This window comes from Scyliorhinus canicula, chromosome 9, assembly GCF_902713615.1.
Source record: "Scyliorhinus canicula chromosome 9, sScyCan1.1, whole genome shotgun sequence".
In the NCBI taxonomy this organism is placed as follows: domain Eukaryota; kingdom Metazoa; phylum Chordata; class Chondrichthyes; order Carcharhiniformes; family Scyliorhinidae; genus Scyliorhinus; species Scyliorhinus canicula.
Window position 1 is genome coordinate 157,036,252 of NC_052154.1, and position 16,327 is coordinate 157,052,578.

Here is a 16,327-nt window from a genome sequence, read left to right on the forward strand (position 1 = left end):
AGATATCAGTTAGAAGTTTAAATATTAAGCATTGCGGTTTCTGATTGCAATACATCTGACTAATTTGAAGCTTATTTTATATTTTCCCTTTATAAATTCTTCAACAAACAGTGATAGGGAGATGTAATTACAGTGTTACATACTGGGCAGTCGTCATTACAATTGTGGACATTAGAACATGTACTGGGAAAGTTAATTGGGAATGTTCAGAGGCATCAGGAATAATAATTGGTGTGTGTTTGGTTAAGTGGAAAACAGGCGCAGATTGCTGGGTGTGTGCATGTTCTAGGCTACCAGAAAGGTCCTCAATGATTTGAGGAATCCCTGTTGATGTTAAATCAAGTGGAATCTGAAAATAAGTGTTCCTTCTGCAAAATATATGAAAAATACTCCCAGACATGAACCTCGACTAGTTACCATCCCATGGTCACTATTATAATGTTCTAAATTCGGTGCTTGCTGCAAATCAGAAACAGAATAAATATTGCGAGGAATAGTTCCATTTTTATTTTGTTGCTTGAATTCAGTAAGAAGAAAAAAATTCCTGGTGTACAGAAGTTTCCATCTAAATCGAAGAGAATTAGCAATCCTGAACAAGATTTCCGGAGTGATTGGCGATTGATAGATTGGGAGGTAGTGGGACAGCATTCGGTTTCATATCTTCAATCATCATGTGCAAAAGTGGTCGAGAAATGCACCAGTCAGACAATCAATTTCTCTCAGTTGCATCTCTGATCTGTGTAGAAATGAAGAAAATGTTTTTCGAGTTATCCCCTCAGTGACAGCAATGAATATAGAAGCAGACGTAGCCCAGCGATCTCAGTGTTCATTCACGCAGACATGGGGAGAACATGCAGATTCCGCACAGACAGTGACCCAGCAGGGAATTGAACCTGGGACCCTGGAGCTGTGAATCCACAGTGCTATCCACTTGTGCTACCGTGCTGCCCTGTGAGCCTCGGGGAGCGGAGAATCCAGCCCAATATTTTTGATACATATAAGGTTCTTAGGGGGTTAGACAGGGTAAATGTTAGGAGGATGTTTCCACTCATGGGAGAGTGTAGGATTAGTGGGCATAGTTGCAGAATTAGGAGGTGCTCATTTCGGACAGGTTTGAGGGAGAATCTCTTTTCTCAAAAAGTGGTGAATCTTTGAAATTCTTCACCGCAAGAACTGAGGAGGACGAATTCTTGAACATTTTCAAGGTTGAGATCAACAGATTTTCAATCAGTAGGGGAATTATGGGTACGGAGATAAGGCAGGAAAGTGAACTTAGTGAGTGTTTTATCAGTCATGATCTTATTCAATGGCGGAGCAGGACCGAAGGGCTGAATGGCCCACTCCTGGTATTATTTGTTATGATCTTATGGGAGGTAACTTCTGGGTTTGAGACCTCTGGGAATGGCGCATGAGGAGAGTGTAAGTTGGAAGAGGGTTGGAAGATGTGGGAATAGCAGTGGTGATTGAGTGTTGGAACCAGTGGGAGGTGAATGGTGGGTTTTAGCAGTGGCTGGATTAGGGAGCATTGCACAAGAGACTGTGTGCATGTCTTGACTGTCAAAAGGGGACAATGATACATGGGGCAATTGGTACATATATCTGAGATTACGGAACTGAGGGCACATAACATTTTACAATTTATTTAAATGTGTTGGATAAAGGGACTCAAGGTACGGTGGCTAAATCTGCTGATGACATAAAGATGGGAGGGCAACTGAATGGTGAAGAGGATATAAAGGAGGCTACAAAGGGATGTAAATAGGTTACGTGAGTGGGCAAAGATCTGGCAAATGAAGAATAATGTGGAAAAATACAGAATTTTCCATTTTGGAAGGAAGAATAAAAAAAAGCAGCATATTATCTAAATGATAAGAGATTGCAGAGTTCAGAGGTGCTGAGGGACCTGGATCTCCAAGTACATGAGCTGCAAAGGTTAGTTTGCAGGTCCTGCAAGTAATTTGGAAATCTAATAGAATGATATTGCTTATTGCAAAGGGAGTTGAACACAAAAGGTTTGAATACGAAATCTTCAGTTATACACGACATTAGTGAGACCACATCTGGACTACCACGTACTTCATAACCATGGGCGAATGTAAACAAGATGGAGACAGTTTCCCAGACTAATACCTTGAATGGGAGGACTGTTGTATGAGGAAACGTTAACAGGTTAGATTTGTAGAGGCTGGATTTTAGAGGAGTAAGAGGCAACTGGATTGAAACATATAGACCGGGATTTTCTGGCCCCGCGCCCGGTCGGGGAATCCCCGGGGGATGCAGAAAGCGTAACCCGTCGCCCCGACGTCAGCTTCCCGATTCTCCCCTGCCGATTCTCGGGCGCCCCCGGGATTCCCGCCGCGCTGGTCGAGGGCTGTTCAAAGCAGCCCCCCCCCCCCCCCCCCCCCCCCCCCAGCGATTCTCCGGGCCCCCAATGGGCCGGGTGGCCAATGTGTTGGGCCTAGTCCCGCCGACGTGGGTTACTCAGGTCGCATACGGCGGAACCTGGAAGGTGAGTACACGGGGGCCATCCTGTGAGGGGGGGGGGGGGGAGAGAAACGACCCCAGGCGGGGACCTCACGGTGGCCTGGCCCATGATCGAGACCTACCGATTGGCGGGCGGGCTGATTCTGTGGGGGCCTACTTCGCGCCAGGCCCCTGTAGGGCTCCGCGATATTGCCCAGGGACCAGCACGGAAAATGGAACCCCCACGCATTTGCGGAAATATGCTAGCTGTTCCGCGCACGCGCGCAGGCCACTCCTCGCTGGCTAGAGGTGCAGGGACCGCTCCGGCGCCAATCTAGCCCCCTAGGAAGGGGAACATTCCCCATTAACGGGGATCATTGACGCCAGAGTGGTTGGCACCGCTTTTCACGCTGGCGTGGGGACATAGCCCCATTATTAGAGAATCCAGCCCATAATATCCTGAGGGTGGATGTGGAGAGGATGTTTCCTCTAAATTCCCCAAAAACTGAGAGTCACAGGGTGCGATTTAACCAAACTGAATTGAAGAGCTTGTCGTATGTGGAACGGTTGAGGACTCTGGGCCTATACTTGTTGGAGTTTAGAAGGATGAGGGGGGGATCTTATTGAAACTTACAGGATACTGCGAGGCCTGGATAGAGTGGATGTGAAGAGGATGTTTCCACTTGCAGGAAAAACTAGAAGCAGAAGACACAATCTCAGACAAAAGGGACGATCCTTTAAAACAGAGATGAGGAGGAATTTCTTCAGCCAGAGGGTGGTTAATCGGTGGAACACATTGCCGCAGAAGGCTGTGGAGGCCAGATCACTGAGTGTCTTTAAGACCGAGATGGATGGGTTCTTGATCAATAAGGGGATCAGGGGTTATGGGGAGAAGGCAGGAGAATGGGGATGAAAAAATATCAGCCATGATTGAATGGCGGAACAGACTCGATAGGTCGAGTGGCCTAATTCTGCTCCTATGTCTTATGGTCTTATATGCTTATCTAGTTTCCCCTTAAATAATTCCAAACTATTAGCTTTCATCACTCCCTGTGGTGGTGAGTTCCACATGTGATTGCTATTTGCACAAGAAGAAAGTATACAGTGGGGTTCCCCAGGAGATAATGTTCGGGCCCTCGATATATATAAATGACTTTGGTGTGCAGGATACAATTTCAAAATTTGCAGAAGACACAAAACTTGTAACTGTGAACTCAGTGGAGGATAGTGAGAGGGACGACCTGTGATGGAAGGAACTGCTTCTTTCAGTACTTTCCACTTCACTTACCCGCAGTGTGAAACCTGCATCCAAATGGGCTCAAGTCCCCGCATTGGGTGCAGAACTGGTAGGTCCCCTCGATCGACTTTCGATCTGGTCAATGCGGTCATTTATAACCGCCCTGGCAGCTGCTATCCGTCGTAGCTTGCTCAGTTCACTGGTGATGAGTGAATCGCTATGTTTCTTGTCCCTGCCAGGAAAAGAAAAGTTAGTTCAGTAACCAGCGCCACAATCCGTTTATTGCATTTCCGCCTGTCGTCGATGGAACAGATGACGAGGTGATAAATAATTGGGTGGGATTTTCAGGCCATTGGCTGGGGGTGGCATCTTGCGTTCCCACCAATGCGACCCTCCCCCATCTGCCACCCCCCCCCCCCCCCCCCCACCACCACCGCTGCAGGTTTCCCGGTGGCGCATGATGGATTCAATGGGAAATCCCATTAACAGCGGAGGGACCAGGTGTGGAATTCTCGTCGCATTCTTGTCGAGAGGGCTAGACTACAAGACCAGGAATGTACTTCTGAGGCTGTATAAGGCTCTGGTCAGACCCCATTTGGAGTATCGTGAGCAGTTTTGGGCCCCGTATCTGAGGAGGGATGTGCTGGCCTTGGAAAGTGTCCAGAGAAGGTTCACAAGAATGATCCCTGGAAGGAAGAGCTTGTCGTATGAGGAACGGTTGATGACTGTACTCGGAGTTTAGAAGAATGAGGGGGATCTTATAAAAACTTACAGGACACTGCATGGCCTGGATAGAGTGGATGTGGAAATCCACTCTATCCAGAAATGGCAGATGGAGTTCAATCCAGGAAAATGCGAGGTGATGTATTTTGGAAGATCAAATTCAAGAGCGGACTATATGGTCAATGGAACGGTCTTGGGGATAATTGATGTGCAGAGAGATCTGGGAGTTCAGGTCCATTGTACCCTGAAAGTGGCAACGCAGGTTGATAGAGTGGTCAAGAAGGCATACAGCATGCTTGCCTTCATCGGACGGGGTATTGAGTACAAGAGTTGGCAGGTCATGTTACAGTTGTATAGGACTTTGGTTCGGCCACATTTGGAATACTGCGTGCAGTTCTGGTCGCCACATTACCAGAAGGATGTGGATGCTTTGGAGAGGGTGCAGAGGAGGTTCACCAGGATGTTGCCTGGTATGGAGAGTGCTAGCTGTGAAGAAAGGTTGAGTAGATTAGGATTGTTTCGTTGGAAAGACGGAGGTTGAGGGGGGACCTGATTGAGGTCTACAAAATTATGTGAGGTATGGACAGAGTGGATAGCAACAAGCTTTTCCCATGAGTGGGGGTGTCAGTTACAAGGGGTCACGATTTCAAGGTGAGAGGGGGAAAGTTTAAGGGAGATGTGCGTGGAAAGTTTTTATGCAGAGGGTGTTGGGTGCCTGGAACGCTTTACCAGCGGAGGTGGTAGAGGCGGGCACGATAGCTTCATTTAAGAGGCATCTAGACAGGTATATGAACGGGCGGGAACAGAGGGAAGTAGACCGTGGAAAATAGGAGACAGGTTTAGATAAAGGATCTGGATCGGCGCAGGCTGGGAGGGCCGAAGGGTCTGTTCCTGTGCTGTAATTTTCTTTGTTCTTGATATTTCCACTTGTTGGAAAAACTATCTCAGACTTGTAGGAGGACACAATCTCAGATTAAAGGGTCAAATATTTAAAACAGAGATGAGGAGGAATTTCTTCAGAGGGAGGTGAATCTGTGGAACACTTTGCCGCTGAAGGCCGTGGAGGTCAATTCACGGAGTGTCTTCAAGACAGAGATAGATGGGTTCTTGATCAATAAGGGGGTCGGGGGTTATGGGGAGAAGGCAGGAGAATTGGGATGAGAAACATGATTGAATGGCGGGGCAGACACAATGGCCGAATGGCCAAATTCTGTCTTTATGTCATACGAGGGGAGACTAAGTCGGTTCGGATTATATTAATTGGAGTTCAGAAGAGTGAGAGGGGATCTCATAGACACTTGCAAAATTCTAACAGGATAGATTCAGAAAGAGTGTTCCCGATGGTGGGGGAATCCAGGACTAGGAGTCATAGTTTGAGGACTGAAGCCTCTTAGGACTGAGGTGGGGAAAACTTTCTTCACCCAGAGAGTGGTGAATCTGTGGAATTCACTACCACAGAAAGTACTTGAGGCCAAAACATTGTGTAATTCCAAGAAGGAATTAGATATAGCTCTTGGGACTAAAGGGATCAAGGGATATGGGGGAAGGTGGGATTAGGGTATTGAACTTGATAATCAGCCATGATCATAATGAATGGTGGAGCAGGTTCGAAGGGCCGAATGGCCCCCTCCTGCTTCTATTTTCTATGTTTCCATAGTCTTATGGTCTAAATCCTCTGGTCCCGGCCATCATGGATACTATGATTAAACAATTAGAAAAGACAAAGTTAGAAGTTGCTGAATCAATAGGTTTTTATGCAATTCAGGAAGAGCGTGGAAACAATCACCCAGACCAGGAGTTTCACAAACATCCGCTGTTGTCAAAAACATTATTGCCAATGAGCACTGATGGAGGTTTAGAGTGACTCATGTGAGATTGATGGTTACCATAGAAACATATCCTCACCCTTTAATCTTTGCTTCCAGTAAAACAATAAAGCAAACAAAGAGATTTTATGCAGGAGTTATGACAATGGGGAGTATAACAGGTGGAAACAAAGTTAGAGTGTCCGGTGCAGACACAGCAAAATTAATTCTGACAAATCTTGTGCCCCCCAATAGAGGGAGCTGGAGCTTCACACAAACACATGATCCAGCTCACTCTCCCAGCCAGGCATTGCCAATCTTCAAAGATTAACCTCTCGATTGATGGTGGGAAATAAAAGAAAGGCTTGGAATTATATGGAGCCTCTCACAGCCTCAGTGCACTTTACAGACAGCTTATCATTGGTGGGGCGGGATTATCCGACCCCCCGCTGGGTCGGAGAATCGCCATCGGGTGGCGTAAATCCCGCCCCGCCGCTGCCCGCGATATTCTCCGCCCCCCCCCCCCAAAAAAAGTCCCCTCGACGTGAATCGTGCCGCGCGCCTCGCAGAATGGCAAGGACCGACGCAATGGGCCCCGGGGCCGCCCCAATACTCCGGGCCGGATGGGCCGACGTCCCACCGACGTGACCACGGGTCACGACGGCGTAAATCAAACCACCTATTTAACGCCGTCAACGAGTCGTGCTGGTTGACGCTGGCCGGCGCAGAGGTGGGGTCGGTGTGGGGCGTCCGCCGGAGAGGGGACGGGGTGGGGGGGGGTGGGGGGCGCTGGGCAGGGGGGGTCTGGGGAGGGGGAAGAGCTGAGGAGGGCAGAGGGGTTGGGGAACGGTTGGGGAGGTTGCTTGCCGGGGAGGGGGGGAGGCTGAGGGGAGGGGGGGGAAGGCTGCGGCCGGGGAGGAGAGGGGAGGGGAGGAGAGGGGAGGGGGGGAGGCTGAGGGGAGGGGGGGGAAGGCTGCGGCCGGGGAGGGGAGGGGAGGGAGGCTGCGTGCCGGGGAGGGGAGGGGGAGGCTGCGTGCCGGGGAGGAGGGGGGGGGGTGTTGGGGAGGAGAGGGGAGGGGGAGGCTGCGTGCCGGGGAGGGGAGGGGGAGGCTCCGTGCTGGGGAGGGGAGGGAGGCTGCGTGCCGGGGAGGGGAGGGGGAGGCTGCGTGCCGGGGAGGAGGGGGGGGGGGTGTTGGGGAGGGGAGGGGGAGGCTGCGTGCCGGGGAGGGGAGGGGGAGGCTCCGTGCTGGGGAGGAGAGGGGAGGGGAGGGAGGCTGCGTGCCGGGGAGGAGAGGGGAGGGGAGGGGAGGGGGAGGCTGCGTGCCGGGGAGGAGGGGAGGGGGGTTGGGGAGGAGAGGGGAGGGTGATGGGGAGGTCGTGTGTCGGAGAGGGGTGTTGGTTTGGGGACGGTGCTTGCCGGGGAGGGGGGGTGTTCACCTGGCCAGGTGCCAGCTGGCAACAGCCACGACCATGCAGCCCATGGCACCTGGCCACGGGAGGGTGGGGGGTGGGGGAGGCTATGGGCAATGATGACATGTCATATATCCCCCCTCACCCCCACCCCTGTAGGCCGTTATGTTTGGTCATCACCCAGCAAGCCGCACTTCTACATGTTGCCCTGGGGGAGCTGGGGCAGGATGCCGCAGGTGGCAGCCGCCCAGGCTGAAGGGCCGCCCCTCACAACAGGACGAGGAGGAGAAGGAGGTGTGGTGGTGCCACGGCAACGGAGACGTGTGTACTGGCCCCGCTCGTCCTACCAGGACATCACGGACCGGGCTTGCGGGAGGAGACTCTGAATGAGCCAGGAAACTGTCGCCCATATTTGCCATCTCATGGCACATCTGGCACCGCGTGGCACTGGGAGAGGACACCCAGCCAGCGCGGAGGTGGGGGTCGACGTAGGGCGTCTGTTGGAGAGGGGACGGATGGGCCACAGTTTGGTGGGGGGCGGGGGGAGGGTCGCAGGAGCCATTGGAGTGTGCGTCAAGGTTATGGTGGCCCTGAACTTTTATGCCACGGGGTCATTCCAGTCGCCAAGTGGGGACCTGTCCAGCATCTCACAGGCGTCAGTGCGATGGTGCATCCAGGCAATGACTGACTCCCTGTGTGCCATTGTGGACCGCAATATTCAGTTCCCTCTGGACCGTGCCCACCAGGATGCCCGGGCAGCGGGATTCGTTGCCGTGACCAGGATGCCCATGGTCCAGGGGGCGATCGATGGGATGTACGTCACCGTGTGGCCACTTGCAGACAACAGGGCAATGTTCACCAATAGGAAGGGGACGTATTCCATGAACGTGCAGGTGGTCTGTGACCACCGCATGAGGATCCTGCACGTCTGCACCCGATACCCGGGCAGTGTACATCACTCATTCATATTGGCACAATCTTTCATCCCCACCATGTTCGAGGAACCCCCCCCCCCCGGCGACCGGGGTTACCCATTACGGTTGTGGCTGATGACGCCTATACGGAGGCCACAGACTGACGTGGAGAACCGCTACAACAATGCCCATTCAGCGACCAGGGGTGTGTCAGACAGGCGCTTGGGCTGCTGAAGATGCACGTCAGGTGCCTGGCCTGCTCTGGATGGGGACTCCAGTACCCGTCAGATAGGGTCGGCCGCATTGTTGTGGTCTGCTAGGTCCTGCACAACATAGTCCAGCAGAGGGGCGATGTGCTGCAGGGAGTGGAGGGGGAAGTGGAAGGGCACAGTTCACACATGTGCCCTAGCCCCTATAACTAATCTGTGCCCTGCATCCGTGACAACTTACTCAGTGTCTAACTTTCTGGCCTTACGGGCCCGATGACTACATCTAGGTGGTTCCCCAGACGGTACAGCAGAACTGGAGGAGGACTCCTGTGATTCCTGCCCTGTGACTAGGGACCCCTTTGGCGCCGTTTCCTGGGGCAGCCCGGTCTAGATGGGCCAGGCTGCAGCTCGGGTGACTGGGATGGCAAGCTGCCAGCCTGACCTGCCCGTTACCTACCAGATGTACCTGGGACAGAAGGGGAGGAGTCCGAGGTGTTGCGGTGTTCCTGGACCGCCCCTGCAGGGGGACCTCCTCCTCCCTTGGGGTGCCCAACGGCCCCTGAGCCTCTATGTGGGTCAGGGAATCAAACGGACTGAGCATCCGATGCCCCCCCCCCCCCCCCCCAAGGCCTGCCCTGGTATCAACAAGGGTCTGAGCTCAGGGAGTTGACCATCCCTGTCTGTGTCTGGGCGACGCTGGCCAGCACCTGGGCAATGGCGCCAATACCCTCAGCGATGGTCTGCTGGGACTGGGCGATGGTCTGCTGGGACTGGGCGATGGCCTGCTGGGACTGGGCCATTGCCTGCTGGGACTGGGCCATGGCCTGCTGAGACTGGGCCATGGCCTGCTGGGACTGGGCCATGGCCTCCTGAGACTGGGCCATTGCCTGCTGGGACTGGGCCATTGCCTGCTGGGACTGGGCCTTGGCCTGCTGAGACTAGGCCATTGCCTGCTGAGACTGGGCCATGGCCTGCTGAGACTGGGCCATTGCCTGCTGAGACTGGGCCACGGCCTCCTGAGACTGGGCCACAGCCTGCTGAGACTGGGCCACGGCCTGCTGAGACTGGGCCACTGCCTGCTGAGACTGGGCCATTGCCTGCTGAGACTGCGCCATGGCCTGCTGAGACTGGGCCATGGCCTGCTGAGACTGCGCCATGGCCTGCTGAGACTGGGCCATGGCCTGCTGAGACTGGGCCATTGCCTGCTGAAACTGGGCCATTGCCTGCTGAGACTGCGCCATGGCCTGCTGAGACTGGGCCATTGCCTGCTGGGACTGGGCCATGGCCTGCTGGGACTGGGCCACGGCCTGCTGAGACTGGGCCACGGCATTGAACGCCTCTGCGATCTGCTACTGGGTCTGGCTCATGGCTTCCTGTGAGAGGGCAGCCATGACCTGGGCCATGGACACCGCCTGCACGGAAAGCCCCAGGCATTGCATACTGCGACCCATGTCTGACGCCGTCGCACCCATTGCCTCCACCATGGACACCACCCGTCGGTTTTGGCCTGGGTGGCACGCATGATCGGCACCACTACCTGCTCCTGGACATGAGTGGACTCCTCCACCTGCGCCTGCAGCTGCTGCAAGCCGGCCTTCACCTCCTTCGATCGTCCCTTGGTCCGTGCCTGCATTGGGTCGATGGGTGGGTGTAGTAACTCCAGGAACCCGGGACCCATCTGGGCGGCAGATGATTGCCTGAGCCGGGCTGCCCTCCGACCGCCCGGCCCCTCGGCTGCTCCTGCCTCCACCTGCTGTACCGGGACGGCTGTGTTGTGCGCACCAGTTAGTGTCCCCGCTGCATCATCGCTAAAGGGCCCAACTGTGGTGAGTGTCTCTGCTGAGGGTGGAGGACATACCAGTAGCGTAGTGCCGTGCTCCTCATCCAACCCGAAATCCGGGGACCCCTGGAGTGGTGATTCCTGTCAATCCGTCCCCTGTGCGTGGGTGTCGTGTGCATCAGTGTCCTGGGCGTCTGTGTCCTGGGTGTCAGTGACCTGGGCGTCAGTGTCCTGTGTGTCAGTGTCCTGGGTGTCAGTGACCTGGGCGCCAGTGTCCTGGGTGTCTGTGTCCTGGGTGTCAGTGTCCTGGGCGTCAGTGTCCTGGGTGTCGGTGTCCTGGGCGTCCGTGTCCTGGGCGTCCGTGTCCTGGGCGTCCGTGTCCTGGGCGTCCGTGTCCTGGGCGTCCGTGTCCTGGGCTTCAGTGTCCTGGGCGTCGGTGTCCTGGGCGTCGGTGTCCTGGGCGTCGGTGTCCTGGGCGTCGGTGTCCTGGGCGTCGGTGTCCTGGGCGTCGGTGTCCTGGGCGTCGGTGTCCTGGGCGTCGGTGTCCTGGGCGTCGGTGTCCTGGGCGTCAGTGTCCTGGATGTCAGTGTCCTGGGTGCTTGTGTCACGTGCATCAGTGTCCTGGGCCAACTGTGACGGGGGCCTGTTGCTGTGGCTGCCCTCCACGTCGCTGCGTGTGTCCCGCCGGCGTTGCTGCACTCGCACTAGATGGGGGCGGCATCCGGCTGGTGCTCCAGGTGTGTCCCGGGCTTGTGGGCACCTGGGCACGTCCTGGGGGTGTCATATGCCTGATGGGCCAGGTCTGTACATGTCTTGTGGCCACCCTGGCACGTCCTGGGGGTGGTCCGCATCTGAGGGGATGGGTGGGTCGACGTTTGGTCCTGCAATACACAATACAGCATGCATGGTTAGACACACAGACAGAATAGGGAGAAGGGCGGATATGGGGGAAGGGGGACATGGGAAAGAGGGGGTCTGGAGGAAGGGGTATATGGGGGAAGGGGGGATATGGGGAAAGGGGGAATATGGGGGAAGGGGGGATATCGGGTAAGGGGGAATATGGGGGAAGGGGGAATATGGGGGATGGAGGGATGGGGAAAGGGGGTTATGGGGAAGGGGGAATATGGGGGAAGAGGTATATGGGGGATGGAGGGATGGGGAAAGGGGGTTATGGGGAAGGGGGGATATGGGGGAAGAGGGGATATGGGAAAGGGGAAATGGGGATATGGGGGAAGGGGGTATATGTGGAAGGGGTATATGGGGAAGGGGATATATGGGGAAGGGGATATGGGGAAAGGGGGATATGTGGGAAGGGGATTGGGGGAAGGGGATTGGGGGAAGGGGATATGGGGAAGGGGGTATATGGGGAAGAGGGTATATGGGGAAGGGGGGCATATGGGGGAAGGGGGATATGGGGGAAAGGAGATATGGAGAAAGGGGGTATATGGGGAAGGGGGTATATGGGGGAAGGGGATAAGGGGAAAGGGTGGATATGGGGGAAGGGGGTTATTGGGGAAAGGGGGGCAGGCAGTGGGAGGTTTCACTTGGTGATGCGCCCCCCACCTCTGCATCCACAACCTGCTGGTCCTCGGGTCCGCCTGCAAGTTCCAGAGCCCTCTCCTCATGAATGGTGAGTGGTCGTGGTCCGGGTGGACGCCCGTCCGGTCCTCACACGCTCCCGGTTGTTGTGAGCGCGCCTCTTCTACGGGGGGCGGGAGGGTGGCAGGGATTAAGGGCAACAGTGTTCGGTAGACAAAAACATGCGGACCAGCGGTTGTATGTATGTGGGCAGAGGTTCACAACCCATCCTGCCAATTCCGCCTGCATTGGTGGGTGCAGCCGTGTCAGTTGCACCTGGGGGTATGCCGCCCTCAGAGGTGGGTGGGGTGGGTACTCACCCTGGCTGCCCTGACTAGGTCATTGACCTTCTTGTGGCACTGAACGCCTGTCCTTGCTGTTACAGCCACAGCGCTGACAGCCTCTGCCACCTCCCTCCACAGGCGCCGGCTGCAGCCGTGTCCTGGGTACAGGGCCTCCCTCCTCTGCTCCACTGCGTCCAGGAGAACCTCCATGTCCCGCTCCTGGAACCTCGCCGCTGCGTGGCAGGCTGCCTTTTTGCCGGGTCTCCGGGGGGGTGGGCGTCTTTTGTGCTGTGATGCCACGCGGCGTCAATGACGGCACGCGCGACAGTGTCGGGTTACACCATCGCAAATGGCGTCACGCCGCTGCTAGCCCATTCCCGGCCGGAGAATTTGCGACGTTCCAGGGGGGCCCGACGCTGGAGGGTTTCGCGCCCTTTTTGGCGTCGGCGTCGGGCCATCGCGCCGATTCCCGGAGAATCCCGTCTGTGGGTATGGGAAGCGTACTCTCCAGAGAGAGAAAATGGGTAAGGCAATTCCTGAAGAGGGGCAATTAAGATTCATGAGGATGACACCAGAACAGGAAGGACTGAACAGATTGGGGGTGTTATTTGTAGAAAAGAACAGAATGAGCTGAAAGGTTTTGAAGATTATGAAAGGGGTTTGTTAGGGTTAAATACCGAAAAGATGTTTCCACTTCTGGAGGAGATCAGAACCTAGAAATATGTGGGGCTGGATTCTTCATCGGCAGAATCCTCTGTTGCGCCGGCACGCATTCGAGCCCGTGGAGTGGGAGTGCCCACAATGGGACAACCCTATTGGGTGGCTGCTGGGACGGAGAATCGCGCTGCCGGCGGGGGGGGGGATGGAGAATCCTGCCTATGATAATCACTAATTAATCCCATAGGATGTCCAGGAAAAACTACTCAGCGAGTGATGAAAATGTGGAATTTGCTACCATGGGGAGTGGTGAAGATGAATAGCACAGTTACATTTCAGCAAAAGCTGGATAAGGTTATGGGGAAAAAGTAAGTGAAAGATTATTCTGATAAGGTGAGATGAAAAAGAATGAAAATAGGTTCATGTTGAGAATGAATATCGACACAGTTTCGTTGGACCGAATTCTGTAATTGCAATTCTTCTACAAAGTACAGTGACTGTTGTAATGTTGGAAACGCAGCAGCCAATTTGTGCTCAGCAAACTACAACAAATAGCAATGCAAAACAAGACCATAAATTGATTCTTTTAATTTTCCATGAGTGATAAATGGTACCCAGGAAGCATGTTGTTTGAGGATTAGCACGGGACCTTTTCCATCGCACTCTGAAGGCAGACAATGCATGGGTTCCTCTAAATGATGGTCCCTCTGACAGCACACCCTCCACGCTATATTGTGAGTCCCTGCATTGAGTGGGACTTAACCCTTGCTTTACTGACTCCCGGTGACAAAGTGCTACTGAATGTGCCACACCTTACATAATGTCCAAAGCACAATCAAAGAGTTCAAATGTAGCCAGTGATGAGAAACTGACACACTCGGAATAGCAATCTCTGATTATTAGAACAGAACAGAACATACAGTGCAGAAGGAGGCCATTTGGCCCATCGAGTCTGCACCGACCCACTTAAGCCATCACTTCCACCCTGTCCCTGTAACCCAATAACCCCTCCTCAATTTTTTTGGTCACTCAGGGCAATTTATCATGGCCAATCCACCTAACCTGCACGTCTTTGGACTGTGGGAGGAAACCGGAGCATCCGGAGAAAACCCACGCAGACGGGGTGGCCCAGCAGGGAATGGAACCTGGGACCCTGACGCTGTGAAGCCACAGTGCTAATCACTTGTGCAACCGTGCTGCCTATTAGTTAGTTAGTTTTGCATTACAGTCTTTTCACCTTCTCATGTGTGTGAACTTGATGCCTTATTCAGTCAGTAATATTTAGTATCATCATAAACTGTGGATGCATCACAGGTAAGAATCAAGCCTGTCTCCAAAAGTCCCATATTACCTCTCCAGTGATTGGAAGTCTTCAGCTGATACTAGGGCAGTGAGTATTCCAATGCAGAGTACAGCTTGGATAGTAAAGCTGACCATCTTCCTTCATAAAGAACAATAAATAAATAACAACATGTGAGTCTGACAAACATTCCAAATGTAGAGATCAGGCTCTCTCCCTCCCTCTCTCCTGATGGATAATCAAATCACACAGATATTGAACTGCTCACTCTGGGACATCAGGAGGGTCATGGTACGGTTCGTTCATCCCATTTGCTTTTGTAATCTGTGATATATGTGATAGTTCACACTCTCCTGTAATCATTGCACTGATATCTCATACTGTCCTGTAATCACTGACCGGGTATCACACTCTCTCCTGTAATAACTGTCCTGATATCGCACACTCTCCTGTAATCACTGTCCTGATATCGCACACTCTCCTGTAATCACTGTCCTGATATCGCATACTCTCCTGTAATCACTATCCTGATATCGCACACTCTCCTGTAATCACTGTCCTGATATCGCACACTCTCCTGTAATCACTGTCCTGATATCGCACACTGTCCTGTAATCACTGCCCTGGTATCACACTCTCTCCTGTAATCACTGTCCTGATATCACACTCTCTCCTGTAATCACTGACCTGATATCACACACTCTCCTGCAATCACTGACCTGGTATCACACTCTCCTGCAATCACTGCCCTGATATCACACTCTCTCCTGCAATCAGTGACCTGACATCACACTCTCTCCTCTAATCACTGCCCTGATATCACACACTCTCCTGCAATCACTGACCTGATATTACACTCTTCTCTAATCACTATCCTGATATCACACACTCTCCTGCAATCACTGCCCTGGTATCACACCCTTACCTGTAATTACCAAAGAGAAGGATTTGGTGGATAATGAGTATGATGAAGGGTGTGTAGATAGTTTGGGTCACATTGAGATCAAAAAGGAGGAGGTGTTGGGTGTCTTGGGAAACATTAAGGTAGAAAGGCCCAGTAACTGCTTAGATATACCCCAGTATACTGAGGGTCCTCCCTTAGTATTCTGGGGTATATCTAAGCAGTTACTGGGCCTTTCTACCTTAATGTTTCCCAAGACACCCAACATCTCCTTTTTGATCTCAATGTGACCAGTTGCTGGGCCCTTGGCAGAGATCTTTGTATCCTCACTGGTTACAAGTGAGATCCCAGAGGATTAGACGTTAGCCAATGTTGTTCCTTTGTTTAAGAAGGGTGGGAAGGATAATCCAAAAAAATTAAAGACTGGTGACCCTTACATCAGATGGCAGGGAAATTATTGGAGAGGATTCTTCGAGATAAGATTTACTCCCATTCAGAAGCAAGTGGACATATTAGCGAGAGGCTGCATGGTTTTATGAAGAGGAGGTTGGGTCTCATTAACATGTTTGAGTTTTTTGAGGAAGTGACGAAGGTGTTTGATGAAAGTTGGGCAGTGGATGTTATCTACATGGACTTCAAAAGGCCTTTGAAAAGGTCCCTCATGGCAGACTGGTACAGAAGGTGAAGTCGCACAGGATCAGAGGTGAGCTGGCAGGATAGATACAGAACTGGCTCGGTCATAGAAGACAGAGGGTAGCAGTGGAAGGGTGCTTTTCTGAATGGAAGTCTGTGACTAGTGGTGTTCCGCAGGGATCAATGCTGGGACCGTTGCTGTTTGTAGTATATGTAAATGATGTGGAGGAAAATGTAACTGGTCTGATTAGTAAGTTTGCGGATGACACAAAGTTTGGTGGAATTGCGGATAGCGATGGGGACCGACAGAGGATACAGCAGGATAGAGATTGGTTAGAGACTTGGGCGGAGAGATGGCAGATGGAGTTTAATCCAGACAAATGTGAGGTATGCATTTTTGAAGGTCAAATACGGGTGGGAAATATCGAGTAAA

General features: G+C 53.1%; 1 long non-coding RNA gene across 1 annotated transcript; it reads right to left on the minus strand.

Annotated features, from left to right (window-relative positions):
* Positions 1-484: 484 nt before the first annotated feature.
* Positions 485-14,482, minus strand: LOC119971014. The gene is made up of 3 exons (XR_005461719.1): positions 14,412-14,482; positions 3,752-3,932; positions 485-736 (listed from the first exon to the last, which is right to left on the minus strand). It is a non-coding gene; the product is annotated as an uncharacterized LOC119971014 (long non-coding RNA).
* Positions 14,483-16,327: the final 1,845 nt, after the last annotated feature.